Here is a 23,974-nt window from a genome sequence, read left to right as displayed (position 1 = left end):
GGGAAGGGTTCACGTGAGCCTGGGTGGAGGCTCATGGTTTTCTAGGCCTCTGTCCCTCAGTTCCCTGGGGTGTGGTGCTGAGGTACCTGGGCAGACTCCTGCTGGGGTAGACACCTCAGTGCAGGATTCTGGTTCCTTCTAAAGGAGCCGGACATACCTGGCCTGAGTCCCCCCTCCAGCCCTCTGCAAACTCCCTGAGTTTCCTTATCTGTAAGTGAGGGTGGTATCCCCTCCCACAGGACTTGGGGTAGCAGCCAGCAGGATTGATGACCACGATGAGGCAGCTGACACGTAGCAGGACTTTATTTGCGGCGAGATAGTAAGAGTGAACACTTACTGAATGCTTCCAGTCTTCCAAGGGCTATGGTGAGCCCTCTGTGTTAACTCATTAAGGTCTGCCAGGAGCCAGTAAGAAAACAGGCTAACAACTTGCCCAGGGTCACACAGCAAGTTTGCAGCAGAGGCAGGACTCGAAGGTGAATGGAAGGCACAGGGCCGTGCTCAGGCCATGTCACCTCTCTTCCCTTCCCCAGGGACGGTGAGGCCAGCAGCCTGTCTTCCGTTTGGAGTGATGCTCACAGGCAGAGTGGTTGGTGGCTCCCCTCATTCCTCTCTCTCTGACCCCCCCACCCCCCCACCCCTCCCACCCCCTGCTCTTCACTTTATTCTAATGTAAAAGCCAGACTGAAATGCATGAGGGTCCTGGGCTCTGAATCAGGAGAGCTGAAGTCTCCACTTGGGCTGCATCTGGGGTCTTCTTTCTGAGGCAGCCAGTTGACTGGTTGGAGACACATGTGCTTCATTTTAAAAACCCAAAGCTGTTGGTAAATGAAATGCCCATCCCCCACCAAACACTGGGGGCTCCGACCCTGTGGACCTAGGGGAGCAGTTTTCTCCTTAGAGCACCCACACATGTCCAGGGAGGAGCGTGGACACCCCCTGGCCTGGAGAGCAGCCTGTGGGCATCTTACCAGACTAAATGACCTGACACAAGGGCTTTTGATTTAATTGATTTTTGCAAAATGAGTCCTCTTTTTCATCAGTCCTGTCCCCTGAATTCTATTAACAGACTCCCCAACATACCCATCCAGTTTGGGGTTTTGTCTTCTGAGCACCACCACCTCACCCCACCTCTGGAAACCAGCCTTCTCTCATGAGCCCCTACTGTGTGCTGGAGCCTCACTGCCACCCTCTGGGTGCTCCCTGTTGGTACCATTACCATTGGTACAACCGAGGCGCAAACAGGCTATCCTGAGTGCCTGCACTGCCCTTCACTCTGCAGGCTCCCTCGGCCCATGGCCTGCTGCCAAATGGGAATTTGCACTGCTCCCTCCCCAACGCTCACCCTCAATAAATCACTCCCTGTTTTAGTGTATTGTTAGAACAAAAATAAAACCTCCTTGGAGTGCATCATATATTCATATATCTGCCTCTGGCTGGGTGCCAGGGCCTTTGGCGTGGAGAGAAGTGCCCCCAGGAGGTGGTAAGTCCTATAAGTCTGTGGGAGTCCAGGTTAGATTCTGGGGCGGGAGCTGGCCTGGCCCTAAGGGCCTGTGGTGGCTGCGACCCAGCAGCCCTCCCTGGCAAGGGGCTTCCTCTGTGGAGCCAGAAGATGGAGTCTGTCAGGGTGTTTTCTGCACCTCTTCCCGGAGAGAAAAAGTTACATGAAATAAACTGTTCAGCCTTAAGAAGGCAGGAGATGCTGGCACACACCACAGCACGGCTGAACCTCGAGGACGTATGTGCTGCCAAGTGCAGTAGGAGACACAAACACATACTATGCGACTCCACCATAGGAAGTCAAATTTGACTCCCCTAGAGGAGTCAGATCAGAAGGACAGGGTTCAAGGGTGGTTCCCAGGGGCTGGGGGAGAGGGAACGGGGAGTTAGAGCTGTTCACTGGGGACAGAGTTCCAGTTCTGGAAGATGAAACGTGTCTGGAGATGGGCCAAGGTGATGACGTGACCGTACTCTAGCGATGCTGAGTGGTATGCTCAGAGGCGGTGAAGATGGGCGAGTCTGTGTCGTGTGTCTGCACCACAGTTAGAAAACAAGACAGGAACTCTGGTTTTCTGTTCATGTTACTGCCCAGGGAGCTCAGGGCTCATGGAAGCATTTGTCCCGAAGGGCCAGGGGAGATGCTGTCAGGGTTTTAGGTACAAAACCTTGCCATCACTTGCCATCACCCTTGTCCTGCACCTCGTAGGCCTCAGTGATTTCCCGGATTAGTCTTGGCTCAGAACAGTCCCTAGAGAGCTCCTTCCATCCTTCCCTCCTCCTGAGGATTCAATCCGAGCTTTTACAAGTGGCTGGGGACAGTCCTGTCCTTCTACAGGACAGAAATGGAGACCCAAAGAGGCCACATGGTTTGCCTCAGGGAACACATCATGTTACCCACTGTAGGGCTGGCAGGTGCAAAGTCACCCAAAGTAGAATTTCAGATAAGGAATAATGTGTTCATATAAGTATGTCCCGTGCAGTCTTTGGGATATACTCATACTAAAATTATCTGACATTCTGATTTCAATAGTGTTTTGGGTTGTTTTTTTTTTTGTTTTTTTTTTTTTTTGTTTTTTGTTGTTGTTTGTTTTTGTTTTGTTTTTTGCTAAATCTGGCATGCCTCCCTGTGACGCAGGGTCTCATTCCCCAGTATTTTAGCACTTCAGAACTAGAAGTGGTGGCAGGGTGTTGGCATTAGGGACATGGGTTCTGGTGTCAGACTCCTCAGATACCTGGGTGACCTTGGGAAAGTTCCTCAGCATTCTGAGCCTCAATTCTGCATCTTAAAATATGGATGATAATACCACCTTCTTCATGAAATGGTAAAGGATTTAAACAGTGCCACCTGTGAGGCCCTTAGCATAGTGTGGGCTCAATTCAAAGCAACTCTTTCCAGTTATTCTTGTTATTTTTCTTTCCTTTATGAATTAAAGATGACCATGTACTTAATGAGCCTTAGGCCATGATGCCAAAACAGGAAAACACCAGCGTGAAGACCTGACTCCTCATCCCAGCCTTGCTGTAACATGCTGTGTGACCCTGGGCGAATAAGTGCACCTCTCTGGGTCTCAGTTTCTCAGCTCTAAATGGGATCAGACAGTTCCGAGATTGCTTTCAAAATCAGAAGTATAAATGATACCCCAACCAAGCTGTTGATAATAATGCTTTTTGATTCCAAAGTATGCCTCCCCTGGGTCTCTCAGCCCTACACAAGACAGGTCAAAACTACTGCTCAAAACTATGAGAAGTAGTTCTTTTCCCCACTTGGCTGATGACCCTCAGGACTCAGAAAAGCTAAGTAACTCACACAGGGTCACACAGCCATTTTGCAGCAGAGCCTGACTCACTATCCTGGTCTTCCTGTCCTCCCGTTCTTACCATCCTGTACAAACCAAGAATTGGTTTCTCTGGTGGTGTGGGGCGAGTAGGGATCTACAGCTGTAGCCCCAGATCAGGTCTCCCTGGATGGATTATCCCCGGGCAGGTTCACCACTCACCAGACTCAAGTAGATCTAGGTAGGGCTTAGAGGCCGATGGAAGGGGTCTGTGGCATATCTTCCCTATCACATTGCCCCTGCCATCTTGAAAAATCGAGATGTGGGCAGCCTGGGTGGCTTAGCGGTGTAGTGCCGCCTTCAGCCCAGGTCATGATCCTGGAGACCCCGGATCAAGTCCCACGTCAGGCTCCCCACATGGAGCCTGCTTCTCCCTCTGCCTGTGTCTCTGCGTCTCTCTCTCTCTCTCTCTCCCTCTCCCTCTCTCCTGGTCATGAATGAATAAATAAAATCTTTTTAAAAAAGAAAAAGAAAAATCGAGATGTGACTTGATGACAGAGGCCTCTTCCGTCTTTGAGCCATCTATCCCGTGTTGTCCATCCCTTAATGAAGCAGGGTTGGCAAGAACAGTGCTTGCAGCGATGGCATTCCCAGCTAGGTCTCCATCAATGGAGGACAGGACAGAAAACCAATATTCCCCCTCCCCTCATGGCAGAGAGAAATAATTGCATATTTCATGAGGGATTCTTAATGTCTCATCTGAAGTTCTTCGAAAACTACATAACCAGTGACTGCTTCATCCTTTTAAGTACAGCTTCAGAGTTCAAAGGAGTTTTTGTCCTTTTCATTATCTGACAGGCCACTTGGAGGCTGGGTTCTGGGTGGTCTGTGTGACCAGCGGAGACCATATTGTATGTCCCCTGGTTGCAGAGTCCCCACTCGAGGTAGACATGGCCACTGCCCCTCAGTGTGTTCTAAGAGAAAAGCAGGGCAGCTGGGCTAAAATGAAAGCTTAAGGGGCTTATAATTAAAAGGCAGTGGCATCAACCAGAGGCCTGAGATAAGTACCTACTACACCAAACTGAGAAAGAGTCCTTTCTGCAAAGCAGACGGGAGATCCCCATGATAGACGACAGGCCCCTGGGGGTGGAGCCTTCCCAGCTGGCACACTCCATGCTGCCCCGCAAAAGGAAGGAGCTTAGCAGCCCTGCTCCAGAATGGCAGCTCCTAGGAAGAGCAACCCGTGTGTATCTGTGGAGTAAGCTGGGATTGGGGGGCATTACAGGCATCTGTAAACCTGCTGGAACATTAGAATGTAATTTCTCAAGAACATTCGGGGCATGTGTGTTTGAACTGGGCCTAGCTGTGGATGAGTAGAATGAGCTGCCTGGCAAAGTGCCTACCACTAGCAAGGCATACTGTTGGCATACCTCAACAGTCTTCAGATATCTGTCTTGCCGAACTCAGGGCCCCGAAAGAGTGGGATGTGGGGCAGATACATTTTAGTGGGTGGAATAGGGAAGTTATTAGGAGCAGATCTAGGACATGTCAGATGCTTACAACCATTAAAAAGAACAGTTTTTGTCTGATGTACCAAGTTACCTTAGATGACCGTGTAATTATGAACAGTTAGGTCTCTAGAGATTTAGAAGGAAACAGATAGGCATTTATTTGGCCACACTGCCCCCCACCACCAAGTGATGACATAGACATGGCAATGACAAATTACATTGTTTAGAACCTTCTAGGGACACATGGGTGGCTCAGCGGTTGAGTGTCTGCCTTCAGCTCAGGGCGTGAGTCTGGGTCCAGGATCAAGTCCCACATTGGGCTCCCACAAGGAGCCTGCTTATCCCCCTGCTGTGTCTCTGCCTCTCTCTGTCTCTCATGAATAAATAAAAATCTTAAAAAAAAAAAAAAAAAAAAAGAACCTTCTAGAAGAAATGGTGCCTACCCCCCCACCCTCCAATCATTGAGGGTTCCTAAGACCTCAGTTGTTCAAATTTTGTGTTATACCCCTCAGGATCTTATGTTCAGGATCTTTTAAGGTCCTAACCTTGTTCCTAGCTCATCCCATTCAGCCTTTTGAGGAGCAGTAGAGGTGTTAACCTAGCCAAGAGCTGACATCAAAGCCAGTGAAGTTATACCAACCCAAACAGAAATTCACTCCTCAAAGCCCAACATTGCAGGGCTGTGGAACCATCAGAATGGCCAATGGAGGTGGGTAGCCCTGGGAGTGCAGGGTTCAGAAGAGCAGGTTCACCACAAACTCTGGAGTGGTATCTTGGATGTTATTGGACTGGAGATGATGACATTGGACCAACCAGACTGCCAGCCAATATGCTCCAGATGCCTAAATGTTTGTTGAATGAATCAGTCACTCCATCCATCAGTCAACCATGTACTTTTATAACCAACTTTAGACAGAAATCCACACTCAACCCAAGGAAGAAACATTACATTCTCCAATCCCTTTATTCAATAGGTGTTTATTGAGCATCTCCTGTGTGCCAGGCAATATTCTAGAGGCTGAGGGTGTAGCAGTGAACACAATACACATACAGCGTATGGACTGGTGGAGAGGATAAGCAAATGTCAAAGAACCATCGCTCTGAGTGAGGAGTACAGGGCTCAGGAAGGTCCCCTGGGGAAGCATTATATTACAGAGGCTGCATTACAGGAGTTGGCAAGTAAAAGAAGGATGGGGGTGGATCCAGGCACAGAGCACATTCCTTCTGGAATGTGTTGGGGTAAAATCCAGTGTTGAACAAGTGGATAGCCTCTAGACATCACATGATTTTAGAAAACAATAATAATAATAGAAATAATAATGGCTATGATTTCTCACTGCTCTCCATCAAAAGAATGTTCATGTCCCATTCATGGGCCATCGCTCTAATTGAGTAAGTAGTTCCTTTAGAAATAATTAGAGATTGTAATCAGTTGCTATTCAGAAGTCTTGCAGGAACTAATTTGCAAGTCTCTTCAGGACTGGCCTTAAAATTTCCCCAAAGCTGTGACTATGAGTAACTCAAAGCCTTGGGGATCTATGCTGGATTTTGGAATAAAAGAAAAGAGGAAGTCAGACATCCCTACTGTTGGCGTACACAGCCGCGCACACCGTTTCTTGCCGATTCAGAAGCATCTGGAATAAACAGTCTTCAATTCTCCGCTCCTGTTAAGAAAAGAAAAGAAAAAAGAAAAGAAAAGAAAAGAAAAGAAAAGAAAAAGAAAAGTGCAGGCCAGTGTGTATCACCAGTGAGTTCTGTTCCAGAAGCAAGGAGCAGGAGGTAGAAATGACCGGGCCCCTGAGACACCAGCCACCCCTCCATCTGAGGTGATGATGGAGTTAGAGTCCCTCACAGTGCCCTCTGCATTTTGCGGTGTCCCTGTGGAAAGTACTAGCTCCCACGTACTGTTGTCCCACTGGTTTGGTTTGAGGATCCAGTGGAGACCTCTGAAGTCCTATCCTTGGCCCCTGGGAAATCTCCCATCCCTGCCTGGGGAGGGTGGCCTCCCAAAAGCCACCTGCTCTTACAGCTGCCAGTGGAGAAGGTGGGGTTGGGGGGAGCTTGCAGGGGCAGCGGCCCCTCGGGAGGGCAAGGGGCAGAAAGGGACAGGTAGGTAGCCAGCATCTTCCCCTCCTTTCAAGTGACAATTAAGCCAGTACTATCCTGGTTCCTGGTTAATTGTTGGAAGGGGAAAACGTGGCCTACAAAGCAGTGCCACAGTAATTAGAACATAAGAACAAAGCTGGAAAAATACACCAGAACGTGAATAATGATCTCTGGTGAATGGGAGTTGGGGGGTTTTTCTTTTCCTCTTATGGTTTATCCCTAGTTCATATCTTTAGTTTCTAGAATTGTTTTTTAAGAATTATGGCAGGAAAGAGGAAAGGAGAGAAACAGAGACAAAGGGGCCTAGGTCAGCTGACAGAGAAGCAGACGCATGGCTGGAATGACACAGAGTGGGCCGTCTGGTCTCGCCTCCTGTCTGACACACTCTGTCACCTTGAGCCTGCAGCCCTTTGAACTTCACCTTGCTCACCCACGCAATCGTGCCTGTGCTTCCTGTCCAGAACATTTTATCAGCTGTTGTGATGCTCCCTGAGAAGTAAGGGGACCTAGCAAATTGCAAGACACTGTGTCCATGTGAAGGGTTGTTTCACCCAATAATTAACCACTGAGGTTTTAAACTGTTTCTTCCCCAGCAAGTCACTTGGGTGAATGGTTCAGAACTTGGGTCTCTGGGAGTTGGGCCCCAGAATCTGCATTTAACCAGCTGGTACATGCCCTTTACCTGCCCTGTGGATTCCTGGGTTAATTAAAGTTTGAAATCTAGGCATTTAGAGCAAACAGCAGTCATGGCAGGAGCAGGAGCAGTGGAGATGCAGGACCATGTGGTGTGGGTGGTTCACTTGTCAGGCGGTACGTGTGCTGGTGAATTCAGAGGGAGCTGAATCTAAAAAGGGCAGGCTAGACTCAGAATGACCAAATGGAGGGGAGACCTGGGGTGTCTGACTGGGGAGCCCCTGGGGGGCAGGGGTGTGGACCAGAAGGGAAAGCAGCCTCTCTGGTCTCCCTCCTGGGCAGCCTGGGTCAGGATTTTGCACTCTGTTCCCTGACTGGGGGGTCTTAGTAGCACTAGACGGTTGAGCAAACTGGCCCCTGGTCCCCTAATGTGTTGTGCTGGCTGGTGTCAGATGACAGCAAAGGCACCCCACAAACCTAGGCAGCAGTGGGGCCTGCCTCCTGGGCCATGTACTCACTGTTTGCTTCCAGTAGCCTCTGAGCTTGCCCTACAGATGTTTCACTGGTTACTGAAGGGCAGCACAGCACAGTCACCAGCGTGCTCAGGGTTAGAATCCTGTCTCTGCTGCTCACTCACTGTGTGACCTGAGACCAGTTACTTAACCTCTCTGCCCACTTGGCCTCTTGTATCAAATGGGGAGGAGAATGGTGCCTGCCACAGAGGGTTGTCATCAGGTCATTAGTTCACTGAGCTAATCCACATGGAAGCCTTGTGGCCATGCTTGGCACATAGCGAAGGTGCAGTAATTATTAGCTACTGATAACAACGATCAGTTCTTCACCCAACAGCCATTTACTGAACACCTACCATGCTAAGTACTGAGAAGGCGCTAGAAACACACAAGGAGCTCGGGGTCTGGGGCCTGAACAGGTGTGAAACAGCTCCCTGTGATGCAGTGGGATTATAGCTATGTGTCCAGGACACCAGATGGCTGCCTCATTGATTGGCTCAGGGGAGACATTTGGTTGGGCCTTGAAATAAGAGGGGCAGAGGCGTCTGGGTAGCTCAGTCGGTTGAGCATCTGCCTTTGTCTCAGGTCATAATCTTGGGGTCCTGGGATCGAGCTCCGCATGGAGCTCCCTGCTCAGTGGGGAGCCTGCGTCTCCCTCTCCCTCTGCTGCTCCCCCTGCTTGTGCTTGTGCTCACTTGCTGTCTGTCAAATATCTTTAAAAAAAAAGAAAAAAGAGGCAGAAGGGGTAGGGTGAGGGGGCTTGCAGGGGGAGCATAGAGTTCTGAAAAGTCCATATACCATGGGACAGCCTCCCTCAGGGTATGTAGGCTCTGCTTTGTAAAGAAATGGAGACCGGGGGATCCCTGGGTGGCGCAGCAGTTTGGCACCTGCCTTTGGCCCAGGGCGCAATCCTGGAGTCCCGGGATCGAATCCCATGTCGGGCTCCCGGTGCATGGAGCCTGCTTCTCCCTCTGCCTGTGTCTCTTCCTCTCTCTCTCTCTCTCTGTGACTATCATAAATTAAAAAAAAAAAGAAAGAAAGAAATGGAGACAGGTGTCCTCTGGGCTTCTCACCACCCTCTGTCTCTGCGGGAGTCCCTGGAGCAGAGGGAAGGAGCACTCGTTCCCCAGAAGGGCTCTCCTGGCTCCTCGGGTGCAGCTGCCAGCAGAGTCCCAGCTCAGGAGCTAGCCCATCCCGGCAGCTCCCCAGTGTCAATGCATCTTCCCTTCTTCACCCACTTGCAGCAGCTCTTCGGCGCCCTTCAGAATGTGGCCCTCTGCCCTCTGCCTGCCAGCCGTCTTCCTGAGGCCAGTCTCTGCAGCCCAGCACTTGTCATCCTGTTTTTAGGTGCCTTAGTGGTCTCCTCTGGCATTCCAAGCCAAAGAACACAGGCTGGCTGGAACCTTCCTTGGAGGGCTGGATTGCTGCTCGCACAGGCTTTGGAAGAGTGGGGGTGGGCATATCCATCACCCTGACTCTGCTGACCCCACCCTGGAAAACAAGTGCAGCCCAGGAAACAGAACCAGAAGTTGAATCCCTAAGCAAACCAAAGCCCAAATGAGTGCACCAGAGATTTAATTATTTTCCAGCATGTGCAGGTAGGTAGCTGCCAACCACACTCAGATTTTGGAGAATATTTATTTATTCATGAGAGACACAGAGAGACAGGCATAGGGAGAAGCAGACTCCTTGCAGGGAGCCCAATGCGGGACTCGATCCCGGGTCTCCAGGATCATGCCCTGGGCCGAAGGCAGGCGCCAAACCACTGAGCCACCCAGGGGTCCCATCTGAGACTCCCATCTTTGACCAGCAGGCCTCCTCCAGTCATGTCTGTGGGCTGATGACCTGTGACTTCACGTCCCCCGTGTATGCAGTAAAGAGGCAGGAGTGCACCGCTGCACAGGACCCTCTTCTCCCAGCCTGGGTCTTCCTGGTGTGTTCCTCCTGCCCCATGTCTGATCCTCTTACTGAACCAGTGCCTCCCCTGCCACGGGGCAGGTACCCACTCAGTGTTGCCTTCCATAAATGCAGCATCTGGTTTTCTTCCTTCTTCCACCTGAGCCTACAGGTGAACTGGTAGTTCTCTGGATCATTCTTTCATTCCAGACCTCCTCCTGCCCCTTTGCCCAGCCCTTTCCTCAGGGCAGTCCAGAAAAACACATGAGTGCAGCCACTCCTGCCTCTCTTGAGGGACTGTAGTTTTTATGTCTTTCTAAAGAAAACAGAAAGAGAGGAGGGAGATTCCCCGGCCAGGTGCTTTTGCACCCAGGGCCGGCCTGGAGGACGTGCTGAGCAGGGAACGTGAGAAAGGGGGGAGGGGGGGCAGGGAGTACAGGGCGCTGTCCTGTGAGGGCCCTGCGGTGGGCCTGGGGGTCCCCGGCTGTCACCAATGCCTTTGTTCACGGGCACTGAAGGGTTCCCCACTGGAGGCTTCAGTCCCCACAGGGAGTAGATTAATTCATGAAGATCAGCCCCCCTCAGACCCTGACCCCACTTGCTTTTCTCCGAGAATGCCACTTAGTGCATAAAAAAAGATTCCCTGGCGGCTCCCCTCACCCCGGCAGTGCAATTATGTCTGTGCAGCTTCCTTTCTGGAAGGCCGGGGTGGGGGCACGCAGCAGTCTCCTGCGGACTTCAGAAGCTCAACCAGCTTTGGGGGGGACCTGTCCTGTCCCTGTTGACTCCTAGCCTGTGCAGGGGCAGCAGTGAGCAGGACCGAGCATCCAGCTTCCAGAACCCAGAGGTTCCCTGGCCTCCGTGACCCTGGGTTCCCCACCACCATGCTTTCTCTTTCCCCACCCCACCCACAAGACCTTCCTTCTGCCCAGCTCAGAACTTCTCTTCTAGCCTCACAGGATCACTCCTTTCTTGGGGAAATCGTTCTCAAACAAGGGCAGGGCACCGTGTGCACTGTTTATCCTCCCACATCCTCACACCCACCTTGTGAGATGTTGCTAAGCATCTTTGTGCCAAGACAGACCTAACTCCTCATCTGGTCTTTTCTCCCACCTTTGAGGCAGGGGCCCTTGTTGGGCCCATTTTACAGCTGGGAAAATAGAGGCTTGGGAAGGTGAAGCAAGCCCCAGGCTTCCAGGTGATAGGGGCTGGATCCGGGCATCTGACACCTGCATACTGCCAACCCCTGGGGTAGCACTTGTCAGCTGCCACATGGCATGAGGACTGTTTCCTTTCCTCATCTGTGTCCCTGTTGGAATGTGAGAGTCTTCCCTGAAGACAAACCTTATGTTGCTTCATGGTGGGCCCCCCTCCAGAGCCTCAGCCCCAGGGCCTGGTGGTCTAACTGGTGCTGGCTGCTGGGTTGAGGCAAGTATGGAGTGGCTGCCAAGTTGAGGGGTCCCTCCTGGGTATGGACAGTAGGGCCAGGAGGTAAGTGACCTGCTAGGCAGTGGCAGAGGGCGAGCTGACCAGTCCAGAGCCCACCCATGGGCCAAGCAGGACCTGCAGGGTGTCCACGGGGTCATCTGAGGGCTAGGGAAGCCAGATGTGCTTGCCTGTCCGAGGTCAGGGCTTCAGGCCTCTCCAGCATTGCTCAGGAGAGCTTGGGCCAGCAGCGTGGGCACATGCAGGCCTGAACTTTCTCTCCTGCTCTGCCCTGAGCTCACCACTATTGGGCCTTCAGACCCAAGAGAGACAGGGAAAGTGAAGGACAAGGAGTGGCAACCACTCTCCCTCCTTGTTCGCAGGTCCAGGCAGAGCTCTAGTTGGGGAAGGTGAGTGTGGGGTAGTTCCTTATTTTTTTTCATCTACTAGGTTACTAGACAAGGGAAGCCTCAGGGGCAGTCACCTGTGCACCTCCAGGGCAATCTGCATTCAGGAAGCTACTATCACCATCACAAAGAACCTTAGAAGGTCGGTGCCTGTAGTAAGCCCCATTTTACAGAGGAGAATACTGAGGCCCATGTTAAGTTCCACCACCAGCGAGTGGGGGGGTCAGATTTTAACCGTGGGCTGTCTGGGTGTAGAACCTGTGTTCTGAACCATGCTACCACTCCACAGAAACAGCTACAACACCAAGAAGACCTCTGTGGGGGTTTTTTTTCCTGGAAAAGATCTTTTAACTTTGAATATTAACACCCATTTAGAGCAGCTGAGGGCCAACTGAGAGTTCTTTGCAGACTTTATCCCTTTAGACTTCACAACAGCCTGTTGCGTAGGTGCGTCTATCAACCCCCACTTTACAGATAAGGAAACAGAGGCTGGAAAGGGTAGAAATGACTGCCCCCAAGTCACATGGCTAGACAGGGGCATTGCCAGGGTTTGTGTCCAGATGTGTCTGCCTGACTCTAGAGTCTGACCTCTAACCCCTCCATCAGGCTGGCTCCACAGAATCCCAGACTTTCTACTGGGGATAAGACCCCAAATCCTCTCTGTATTCGCTCAGTACTCACTTAGTGGAATCAGGGAGGCACTGATTTTTCTATTTAAAAAATCCTATCCTGAAATTGATCCATTCATTTCCTTCCACTAGCCCAGTGTCACTGCTTTTGTGTTTTAATGGTCAAGACTTCACCCACTTCTTGCTTTCACTTTTCTTTAATGATTTCCCAAATCACGCCAGCACAGGGGGGAAGCCTTTACCATGTTTCCTATATTGGATATAAGAGGTCATGGCTCCTGTTTGGTTTCAGGATTTCCACTGATCATGACTCCACGTGGAGTAATAAACTCTTCTTAGGTTGATGGAAGGTGGTGGTAGGTAGCAAGGATGTTTTCTGTGCCTGACAGAGATGTTTTAGCACCTTGTAGATGGCCCTTGGGCTGGCCCAGCCCCTGCTCTGTCCCTGAATCCACCCCTGTCCCACCACTGAGGGCTGCTGGGTGGGCAGAATGAGAAGAGGCCTCTTTTCGCCATACAATGCAAGCAGCTCGGACAAAAGCAAAAGACTTGAGTTCTCATCTTAGGTCTGCCACCTCCTGGGAGGGGTGGATGAGTTCCCTTCTCTGGACTTCCATGCTGCTGTCTGAAAATCAGAACGTGGTGTCATTTGTTCACAAGGATATTTTCCAACTCTGAAGCTCTGTGTTCCAAGGACTCTGGGGGTGTGAAATTACTGCAAAGCTCAACAGACAGAAGGGCATTCATACCTCTTATGTCATTAACTTAAAGATATCTTACCTACCTGGGGGCCTAAGTTGAGATCCATGCTATCATATGTGGCTCCCATACACGTGAGAAACAGCCCAGGTGCTTAGGCTTGTCTCTACACAGATAGTGAACTTCCACCTGCCTGTCCCCATAGCACTCTGTGACGATCTTCCTGTTAAACATTACGGTGTTGGCACAAAACTAACTATCTCTAAGTCCTATGAGTGTTGGATACTGAGAGCCTGGCACTTGGGTTGCAGAGTTAGCCAGGAGCTGTCCTGGCAGCTTCAGAGGAGGGAAAGTTGGACTCACATCACTCATGGCACTGCAACTGCAATGAGGATGGTGGAGCTTGAGGCATGGGGTGGTGAGAGAGTAGGTGAAGGAGCCCCAGATCTGTGGGTGACTGGGGGATCACCTGGCAGAGCTGAGAGGAAGGCTCGGGGGACCCCTCTGCAGAGCTAGCTCAACCTCCCCAGTGTGTGAAAGGGCAGCCCTCCCCTCTCCAGGAAGTGGACAGCATGCAGAAATGAAGGCCTGACCGAGTGGAATTACAGATTTAAGTGGCCCTTGAATGCCTTTTCACCAGTGAGGAAGTTGGGTATCGTTGAAACTAGCTACTTGATTATGATATAAATCAACCTTTTTGGGTGTGTCTCAACCCAGTTCACTTACTCTGCAGTGCCACGCATCCTGTGTGGCCTGTTAATGGGCGGTGATGGGGCACCTCTGTCTAGCTAGAAGATTTCCTCTTTAGACCTGCAGTTTGCTGACCAGCTGCCGATCCAAGGTGCCTCCCTTGGCTGCTGTCGGTGTCCTACATCCTCGAGGCTGTGTTTTGCAGGTGTTTTGCACAGACCACAAATGTGTAGGGCATTAAATGTAGAACCCACTCGCATAAAAGCAATGCTCAGTCAACAGTGCTCAGGATGGAACACAGGCCCGCCGCCCTTGGAATGGGTTTATTGAAGGACCATGGGGCCATGGTCAAGAGCAGGCACCCAGGACAGCCATACCCTCTGAGTCAGAATTTCTCAGGAATCCGCATTTTGCCCAACCTCCACCATGACTCTTATACACGCCACAGATTGAGAACTGCTGTTAGAGCCATAGGCTTGCCATATTGCCAACCACTTAGGATGAAGTGACCCTCTGTAATGTAATACATTATATTGATAAAGCAAATTACCGTTGACCAAGTGCCTCCTATGTGTGTGGCACCGGGCCAGGGGCTTTTTTTGGGGGGCGCTTATTGAATCCTTAGAACAATTCAGAGAAGTAGACACTATGGTCCCCATTTTATAGATGGGAAAACTGAGACCTCAAGGGATCAAGTGATTTGGGCAAAATATGACTAGTTGAACATTCCAGTGAGTATAGGAAGGGAACCAGTGAAGCCAGTTGGTCCAAGGAGAGAGGGACCAGGAGGAGTAGCTGGGGATTCATAAGCCCCTGCCCTGGAAGAACATTGCCCTCTGGGAGGCCCCTCGTGAAGGGGTGCTGTCAGCACCTTGGCCTGAGACACTTCTTGAGCCACTTGAAACTGTGCCACAGAAACTTCCTCCCTGCTCCCTCCTAACAGCAGTGACTTCCGAGGGCCTCAAAGCATCACTCAGCAGGTGCACATCACACTTGCCCTCTGACTTCTGATTTCCCAGGAAATCCAGCCTCCTGCACTGTGTGGGGGCCACATCCTTCACCATTGTCCCTGTTCCTGGCTACCATTCATGGGAAGCCAGTCCAGCTTGGCAGCAGCCCCGTCCTAACTCATGTGCCCCTCCCGCACCCTGCCCAGGCCTCCGGAAGCCCAAACAGCTGATCTAAAATGGAAATGCAGCCCCTGCAGCCGCACCTGGCCTGGCTGAAAGAGAGCCCTAGCAGCACGCACCCCATGCCAGGCCTTCTCAGGGCAGCCCTTGGCTCCAGCACCCTCCTGCGTGATTTCCCTCCTCCTGCTTCCTGGCCTCACCAGATGGGTGGAAAATGCCAGTCTCCCTCTGCCTCCGTCAAAGGCTGCTGCAGCTATCGGGAGTCTGTTTCCACCCGGCACTGCAGCTGCATGGTCTGTGCCAGAAACCTCTGTGGGAAGACGAGGTGGAGCTGCACTGCCTCGAGGCTTAGGCAGCAGGAAGCCCATGCTGCCACATCAGCCATTCTGTGGCCTTTAAATTTCCTGCTATCCCCGTCATTCATTCATTCATTCATTCATTCATTCATTCGTTTGTTCATTCAACAAAGCTTTTAGGGTCCAGTACATGCCAGATGCTTGGGGATACAGGAATAAACAAAAAAGTGAAAGCATGCCAGCTGCCCTCCCAGAGCTTGCCTTCTGGAAGGGAGAGCCACACAGAATAAGTACATGGTGATAAGAGCATCAGAAGGAGGTGCATGACCCCTAACCAGGAAAGATGAGGGAGCTGAGGTTCCAGTGGTTTCTCTTAATAACTCCTGCTGATGGAGAACTTTCCTAATTGCTCCCTGGTATTCCTGCAGTCTGGCGGGTTCCACCTGGGGTTTCTGCCCACCTCAGTTGCTTCTGGGTTCCGTTAAGTGAGCTGGAGCAGCTGGGGCAGCAAGAGTGCTGCTTCGAACAGCCTGCCCTAGGAAGGGTGCCTCCTTACTAGCTCTAAGTGTCCTCAGACACCTGGGTGAGGATGCCAGCTGGTGGCTCCTGGGCAAACCCAGCGCAAATAAGTATGGTTTGGCCCATGTATTAAACTTTTAAAAATTGTAGCTAAATTTAAGAATGCCAAGATTTCACATAGAATCTGGTTTTCTGGCTCCTCGTGAGAAATTGTAACATCTTGAAACACCAGGTTCCCATTCCCTCCTGGCAACCTGAACAAGATTTAAGTGGCATCACTTACTTTCAGTGGCTTTGGGACCTCTGGCTGGCTCTGGAGGGCATTCTGAGTTTGTGAATCTAATCCAGGTCACAGATTCATACAAAAGAAGTAATTTAACCATTAGCCTGAAACCTCTGCTTACTGATTTCTGCCCACAAAGCTCAGGAGGCTAAAATCTCTACTCCTTGTAGCCACGTCTGCTGAGCTTGGCTGGGGTTCTGCTTCGGAGATCTGCACTGGGCCCTCAGGCACCCATTGTCTCCTGCACCTCTTCCTTCTTCCTTTTGCTTTGGAAAGATAGGAAAAGCTCCTACAGACATTCAGCCCTTGTAATCAAACAGCCCTTGCTTCGTCAGTGACAAGTGCAGATTCTAAGCATCCAGTTTCCTGGCACTGTTAAACCCTGTAGATTTTGTGACAGATTCGGACCAGATTGTTTCCTTGAAGATTTGATATTTTTCTCCTTTCTTTTCTAAACATACAAGTATTTAAGTGTTACACAATTCCTAGTGGTTCCCTAAGGATGCATTCATAGATGTCCGAGAACTGTGACCCTCTGGACCTCTGACTTCTGACCCTGTTGAATGAATAAGAAAGTCCCTTGGTCTTAAATCTGAGGGCTAGGAAAATAAATTCTGGCCAGGATCACGCTCAGGCATTGCTTGGGTCCTGTATGTGCTTTAATTTATAACTGTGGCATTGGAGCCTGCAGGGCAATGGTTCCCCCACCTGGGCAGCTTTAGAACGCCCTGGGAGCTGGCCGCACTCATAGCAATTACATCAGAGTTCTGGTGTGGGCCCCAGGACTCAGAGGTGTTTAGAGCCCTTCTATGATCCCAGTGAGCTGCCAGGATAGAGACCCTCAGCTCCAGTGTCTCTACCACCCTCCAGATAGTAACTCCTGGAGTCGGGGTGGGATGCGGGGTGCGGGGTGGGGGGGAGGGCATGCAGGCCCTGGGAGGCCACACAGTGCAGGATCTCAGAGCACAGCCCCAGTTACTAGCTCCCTGATCTTGAGCAAGTTATTTATTCTCCATGTGCCTCAGTTTCCTTCATCCGTAAAGTAGAAATAACGAGGATACCTACCTCAAGCGTAAGGATTAACAGCGCCCGGCGGTACATAGTAAGTACTCAGCAGCTGGTAGCAAGGATAAGTGTGCGCTTCTCATTTGCTGTGGATATGGATCCTTCAGTGATCCCCCCAGACTAGCCCTTTTCGTGAGCATTTAGGACCTTCACCTCCAGAAAGAAATGTGATAGAATCACAGGGAATCAGATCGTCAGGTTTCTCTCTCCTCCAATTCTCAAATCAGCAGGCAGGATGATGGCAGGCGTAGCGGAGGTGCCAGGAGGGGGATTATATTAGGATTTTCAAGTAGAGAAACTGAGCCCGGGGCCCCAAGCTAACAGTTGTTAATGACAGATTGCACCAAACCCCACTTGCATGATGCCTCCAAATTTACCTTTTTCTCCCATTTCCATTTCTCTCTGCCTCTTTCCCACCAGGGCAGCAAAACGGAACGGCTGCTCCTTCCGGTTGGGTTCTTCTGTCTGAAAGAAATTACAAACACCACCGAAGATGTTTTAATTTAAAGGAAACCAGTTTTTTCTTCCTTTTAAGATGAAACGTAGTGAAGTTTTAAAGACTTTTTCAAACAGTCCCTCGATTTGGTACTTACACTAATTATAGATGCCTTTCTTTAAACGTCCAAATTAAAAATAGACATCTAAATGAGAACGCAGGACACAGCCCTGCCTCTAGCCATGTTCACGGCTTCCAAGAATCAGCCCTCCTCTGACCTAATTTATACTTTTGGGAGGATCAAAGGGAGATGAAGGGAGTCCCGGCTGAGAGCGGAGGTGGGTCTAGCAGCCTCTTGGCAGCAAACGATGAACTTGGGTTCTGAGTTTCAGAGCAGCTGTGAATTGAGGAGTTCCTCCTAACAGAACCTTGTAGTCTCAAAGTATGGTCCCTGGACCAGCAGATCAGCATCACCTGTGCTATGGACTGAAGGGTGCCCCTCCCACCACACCCCACCCAATCCCAAATCCACATGTTGAAGTAATTAAGAATGTGACCATGTTTGAAGCTAGGGCCTTATTTAAAGAGATGATTAAATTAAAATGAGGTCATTTAGGGTGGGTTCTAATCCAACAGAACTGGTGTCCTTACAAGATGAGGAAGAGACACCAGAGGCAAATGTGCACAGAGGACATCCACGTGAAGAGGCAGCAAGAAGGTAGACATCTGCAAGCCAAAGAGGGAGGCTTCAGAGGAGGCCAACCCTGCCCCCCCCCCCCCTCCAGAACTGTGAGCTACGAAGCCTGGGGTATTTTGTTACGGCAGCCCTAGCAAACTAACATTCCTAAGAACATGCTAGAAATGCAACCCCTCAGGTTGTATCCCTGATCTACTGAATCAGAAACTGGGGTTGGGAGACCTAGCAAATGGTGTTTAAACAGGCCCTCCGGGTGATGATTCTCATGCATGCCAAACGCGGGTAGTCTCCATTCCTGGTGGTAGCCCAAAAGATGTCATGTGGCTGGAAGTACAACTGGTCTGCCAAAATACAAACTTTCTTTTACTAGGCTCCAGAGATGTTCCAGTGTGTTCTTTAAATGGGATGGTATGTGTTAAAGAGTCCTGTAAATTCTGAAGCAGTCTAGACATGGGGTGGTGGTGAGTGGTAATCCTAGTATTCTTGTCAATGGAGGAAAGCTGCCCTCCAGAGACTCCAGCGTGAGCCAACTGAATCCGAGAATCTCCCTCCTCCACTGAAATTTGAGCCCTTTAAAATCTTGTACATTCACCACCCAAACCATGGGAATGCCTCTGAGAACAAAAGCAAAGAGATAAAATTCCATTTCCCCTTTTGTCCCTGCTACTAGGAACCCCACAACTAAATGAGATTCTTAATCACGGCCCTCATAGTTAGCATATTTGTTTTTTCCTCTTTCAGTGTTGTCCTTTGTTGTGTTCTCTTCAAACACCTTTGAGAAAGAAAAAAAACAGTGAAGAGAGAAAGGGACTGACAGAGGAAAGAGATTGACCTCCTCCCAGCTCAATTATTAGATCAACTGGTAGATATTCTCTTTCAGTGACAAAGGACCACTCTGGACTTCATCAGTGAGTCCTCTTCATCTTCAGAGGGGTCCTGTATGTGCTTTAATGTCCCATAGCTGTGGCCCCTTGGGGAGTTCCTGATACTCAAGGAACCTGTTAGTTGCTGAAGAGTTATGACCATTACAACAGCTCCTGTAAGCCCTGCTTGTCTTGTCCTTGGGGACAAGTGTGGAAGGGACATGACCAGATTTGTATTTTTTAAGGTTGGAAGTCACCATGTACCTGATGGCAATTGTTCACATGCTGTTGGTCCTAATAACAAGCATGGGGATATCTGGAACTGACCGGGCTGCCATCAGAAATCTCTTCTGCCCCATCTTGACCATGATAGTGAAGAAGTCCTCTTTTCCCTGTGACCTGTGCAGGGCTCCCCTCCTTAATCCAGGTTCCTGAAGCCACGGTTCAAGGGGTCCACAGTATAACTCCTGGGATCTGAAGCTCTGCATGACAACTGCATTCGTTGTGTAATTTTATTTTGGTGATATTCTTTTGAAAAAATTAAAGCATTGGGATGCCTGGGTGGCTGAGTGGTTGAGCATTTGCCTTCGGCTCAGGGTATGATCCCGGGACCCAGGATCGAGTCCCACATCGGGCTCCTTGCATGGAGCCTGCTTCTCCCTCCTCCTGTGTCTCTGCCTCTGTGTGTGTGTGTGTGTGTGTGTGTGTGTGTGTGTGTGTGTGATGAATAAATAAATAAAAATCTTAAAAACAAAAAACTCCCACAGATTCCCCTTCCCTTTCCCTCCCCCTCCTCTCTCTCTAAAAATAAATAATTTTATTTCCCTACCCCTCTCTAAAATAAATAAATAAATCTTTAAAAAAAAAAGGCATTTCTGGATTTTTAGGGCCACCCCTTATAATCTAGTCCTGCCATGTGAAATCATGGTCCATGTGTTTGTTGATGGTCTTGATGGCATCATGCAGATCTCTTTTTATTGTCTTGGGCTAATTAGAAATGAGCAAAGACAGAAAATATGTAAATGATGAGTTTGTACCAAGTGAAGGTCAGGTGATGTTACAGGGTGCTGGGTTTTACAGTAACTAGAAATGAGAAATTAGTGGGAAAATTTCGACCTCCTGTAGGACACAGAGGAAAAATGCCATATTGCAAAGAGCCTGCCTTGGGGGCAGTGAGGAAGCACAGTTTCAAGGTTCAAGCAGGGCTTTAGTTCCAGCAAAACAACATCATCCTTCACTTTAATGTTCATTTGAATGTTTACATTTGTTATTGGTCTCCATTGTATACCTAGTTTTATGTTTGTGCACATTTTAGTTAACGTTGTATTTTTTTTAATATCTTATAGACTTCTTAAAAATTAGTTTAATTTTTTTTAGAGAGAGAGACAGCATGAACAGGGAGGGGCAGAGGGAGAGAGAGAATCTTAAACAGGCTCCATGGCCAGCATGTGGAGCCTGACAGGGGATTCAGTCTCAGGACCTAAGATCATGACCTGAGCCGAAATCAAAAGTCAGACACTTAACCAACCAAGCCACCCACGTGCCCCAGTAACACTGTATTTGTAATGAGTTAAATCAACAGTAGTCTAAAGTTATTTTATTTTTAAAGATTTATTTATTTGAGGGAGGGCCTTGGAGCAAGAGGAGGGGCAGAGGGAGAGACAGAGAGAGAGAGAGAGAGAGAGAAAGGGAAAGAAGCGGATTTCCCACTGAGCATAGAGCCCGATGCTGATGCAAGGCTTGATCTCACACTGCTGAGGTCATGACCTGAGCTGAAATCAACAGTCAGATGCTTAACTGACTGAACCACCCAAGTGCCCCTAAAATTATTGTAAAGTAAAAAACAAAATTGAACTATTTTGTGAAAAAATTGAACACTGGAGGCCCAAGTGAATTTCTTTCCTTGTATGGGGGACTGGACATGTCTCACATTTGAGAATATGCTTATTAGTCTCTTGACCTGTGCCCCAAAACCCTCCTGAGAGGAATCGGGCATACCTCACTGCAGCAGGTGTGCCATTTGTCACCTAAACTGCCGTGGAAGAGGAGGAAATGGAAGGAGAAAGAAACCTCAAATACCACATTTCAAAGCCCCATTGAGTTAATTTTGTCTCTGCAACCGGATGTAAAATGACACCGTGGTATTGTTTCCATTTCTCTGGCTTTGTGGTTCTGAATGCAATATTAACTGACATGCTTATCTCCCTGGAGCCTCAGGGAGCCTGAGAATTGTCTCCAGCTGAAGGAGCTAGGGGGAAAAAACTGGGAGAGATCCCCTGGTTTCTCTGCTCATTTAGTGATTTATTGCCTTGAAAACCATGTATAGCAATTTGAATAGGCAAAACTGAGTCTTCTCTCCTTCCTAGACTTTCTATTTCCTTTTGGACAGTTTGTTGTTGATATTTGAATGGCATGAATGCTCCTCCTAAGGTGGAATACATCTTCTAAGAAGTCAGAAAATGGGAAACAAACTGAGGGGTGGAGAGGAGGTGGGTGGGAGGATGGGGTAACTAGGTGATGGGCATTGAGGAGGGCACGTGATGGAATGAGCCCTGGGTGTTCTATGGAACTGATGAGTCACTAAATTCTACCTCTGAAACTAATAATACACTATATGTTAACTAAACTGAACTTAAATAAAACATCTTTTTAAAAAAGGAAATGCATATCAGAACTTTTCATATCCAAAATATTGACTTCCATGACTTAGAACTGCCTGCAACAAAATTATAGGGCTGGTGAAATTTATCTTTGGGATTCCTGGCCCTCTCTTTTGGGTTTCTTTTTTCTTCTTTCATAAAAAAATGCCACATATTAACTGCCTACAGTGTACCATACTTTGTCCAAATTCTGCACTAGATTGATCTTATTTTCTAAATGCTGAATCCCATACCTGATTTGATTTAATTGACATTCCTGAATGTCAATTGACTATCCCCATTTTGCAGCTAAGAGAACTGAGGCTCAGAAGGTTAATGGTCTTGCCCAAAGGAGATCAAGCCCAGATCTTGTTTTCAGATCTCATCCTCTCTTACTAGTGCTCTAATACCCTTTCCTTATTTTGCTATGTAAAAATATCTTCTCATATAATATTATCTTCTCTTGTACATTTATACCCTATGTCAATTTGTTCAAAGTTATTGACTGAAGGCTTGGCTCCTGTATTCATTTCCTGGAGCTGCTGGGTAGACCCTTCTGGCCTCTTGCCAGCTTCTGGATGGTGCTGACAGTCTTTGGCATCTCGTACCTTATAGATGCATCACTCCAACCTTTGCCTCTGTCATCACATGGCCTTCTCTCTGGGTGTCTCTGAGTCTCTGTTTCCTCTCCTAATTGACACCAATCATTAGGTTAGAGCCCACCCTAACTCATTATGACCTAATTGCATCCACAAAAAACCTATTTCCAAATAGTATCACATTCTAAGGTTCCAGGTGGCCATGAATTTGGGGGGCACTATTGATCCTAGTACCGCCTTTATTAAAGAATGTTCTGGCTTCTGGTGAACAACTGGGAAGTTTCATTTGCTTTTATATCAAATTTCCCTAAAGAGATTATTAATTGATTCATCCATCAAAACAGATTTTTTTTTTTTTTTTTTAGCATCTACTATGTGACTGGCACTTTTTAAAGCACTGAACACAACCAGGGAAAGACAAAGTCCATACTTCATGGCACTCCTTTTGGATGGGGAGAACCTTATGTCGTGTGGTAGGAAAGTATGGCAGCCTTTCAAGAAAGCAAAGTATAGAAACTGCAGGGTTTCATACTTAGCTCTAAAACATGCTTATGATTGCTTCCACCACATTCCACTAGTCAACAACTCACAGCCAGTTGAAGTCAAGGGGCTGGAGAAGTAGACTGTACTTCTTGTTTTTTTATTTTTTATTTTATTCTATTTTATTTTATTTTTATTTTATTTTTTAAATAAACTCTACTTGATGGGAAAGATGACAGTGTAGCACTGCAAAGGGGAATGGCTATCAGGAGAGCATTAATGACTCCTCTGTGCTTTACAGTAGCTTGTGAGGCTAAAAGTAGTGAATCACTTTACTATTCACACATGGAATTTTCATTGCACTAGCACTGTCTTGGTTTGCTTCCTTCCTTCAAGTGTGGAAATTTTCAGTGGTGATAGCATCTAATTCAGAGAATTACCAGGAAGATTAGAAATGATATACTAAAATAACCTGTGAAGGAGACTTAGAGTAGCTCCTCCTACTATTTCTTGTTGTCTCATCCTGTCTGATGATCACCATCATCAGCATCATCATTGTTCTGGGAACAGGGAGGAGGCAGATACAGGGCTCTAATGCAGGATGTAATGACGTTCTCTGGTGGCCACTAGGTAATCCGTAGGTCTCCAGTAAACTCAGGAAATTTCCTAATTTAGGCCCACCCCAGTTGCCCTGTGAATGTTTTAGGATGAACTGTACAGATTGTGCTTCAGTGGAAACCACAGGCCAGCCTCTTGGGTCATACCCACATTCATGGGTCTGCTGCGGTGGCTGTGCAGGTGGTTGGAGGGTGGGGTGTTCACTAATCCCTCTGCATTCTCAGGATTGAGGACACCCATAGTCTGGCCTGAGTAGGGTAGTGGCTCTTGGGCCCTGAATCCCTGTGAAGCAAGTGGCCACCAGTCTTGAGAAAACCAAGCATGAAGTAGACTGGGGGGTAAAGGATGCTTAGTGTAGTAGGTGTTCAGAGGAGGGAGTGACTCTTCCACTTGTGTAGCAGGGGAATGCACTTGAACTTGAAGGACTGTCAGGTTTGTATGAGCAAGAATCCCAAATGAGAATGGTTGGGCCCAAAGGGAAAACAAAGGAGGACTTCCAGGGAAGATGGCAGAGTAGGAGGATTCTAGGCTCACCTTATCCCACAGATAAACTTAGATAACACCCA

General features: G+C 48.8%; 1 protein-coding gene and 1 long non-coding RNA gene across 6 annotated transcripts in view; one reads left to right on the top strand and one right to left on the bottom strand.

Annotated features, from left to right (window-relative positions):
- CHST11 (carbohydrate sulfotransferase 11) overlaps positions 1-23,974 on the top strand; it is a 259,266-nt gene that overhangs the window by 223,886 nt on the left and 11,406 nt on the right. The window lies entirely within an intron of this gene.
- LOC144323879 (uncharacterized) lies at positions 5,754-17,978 on the bottom strand. The gene is made up of 3 exons (XR_013389232.1): positions 17,670-17,978; positions 17,454-17,541; positions 5,754-6,450 (listed from the first exon to the last, which is right to left on the bottom strand). It is a non-coding gene; the product is annotated as an uncharacterized LOC144323879 (long non-coding RNA).

This window comes from Canis aureus, chromosome 11, assembly GCF_053574225.1.
Source record: "Canis aureus isolate CA01 chromosome 11, VMU_Caureus_v.1.0, whole genome shotgun sequence".
Taxonomy (NCBI): Eukaryota; Metazoa; Chordata; class Mammalia; order Carnivora; family Canidae; genus Canis; species Canis aureus.
The sequence above is the reverse complement of the archived record's forward strand: the minus strand, read 5'-3'. Positions and strand labels throughout refer to the sequence as shown.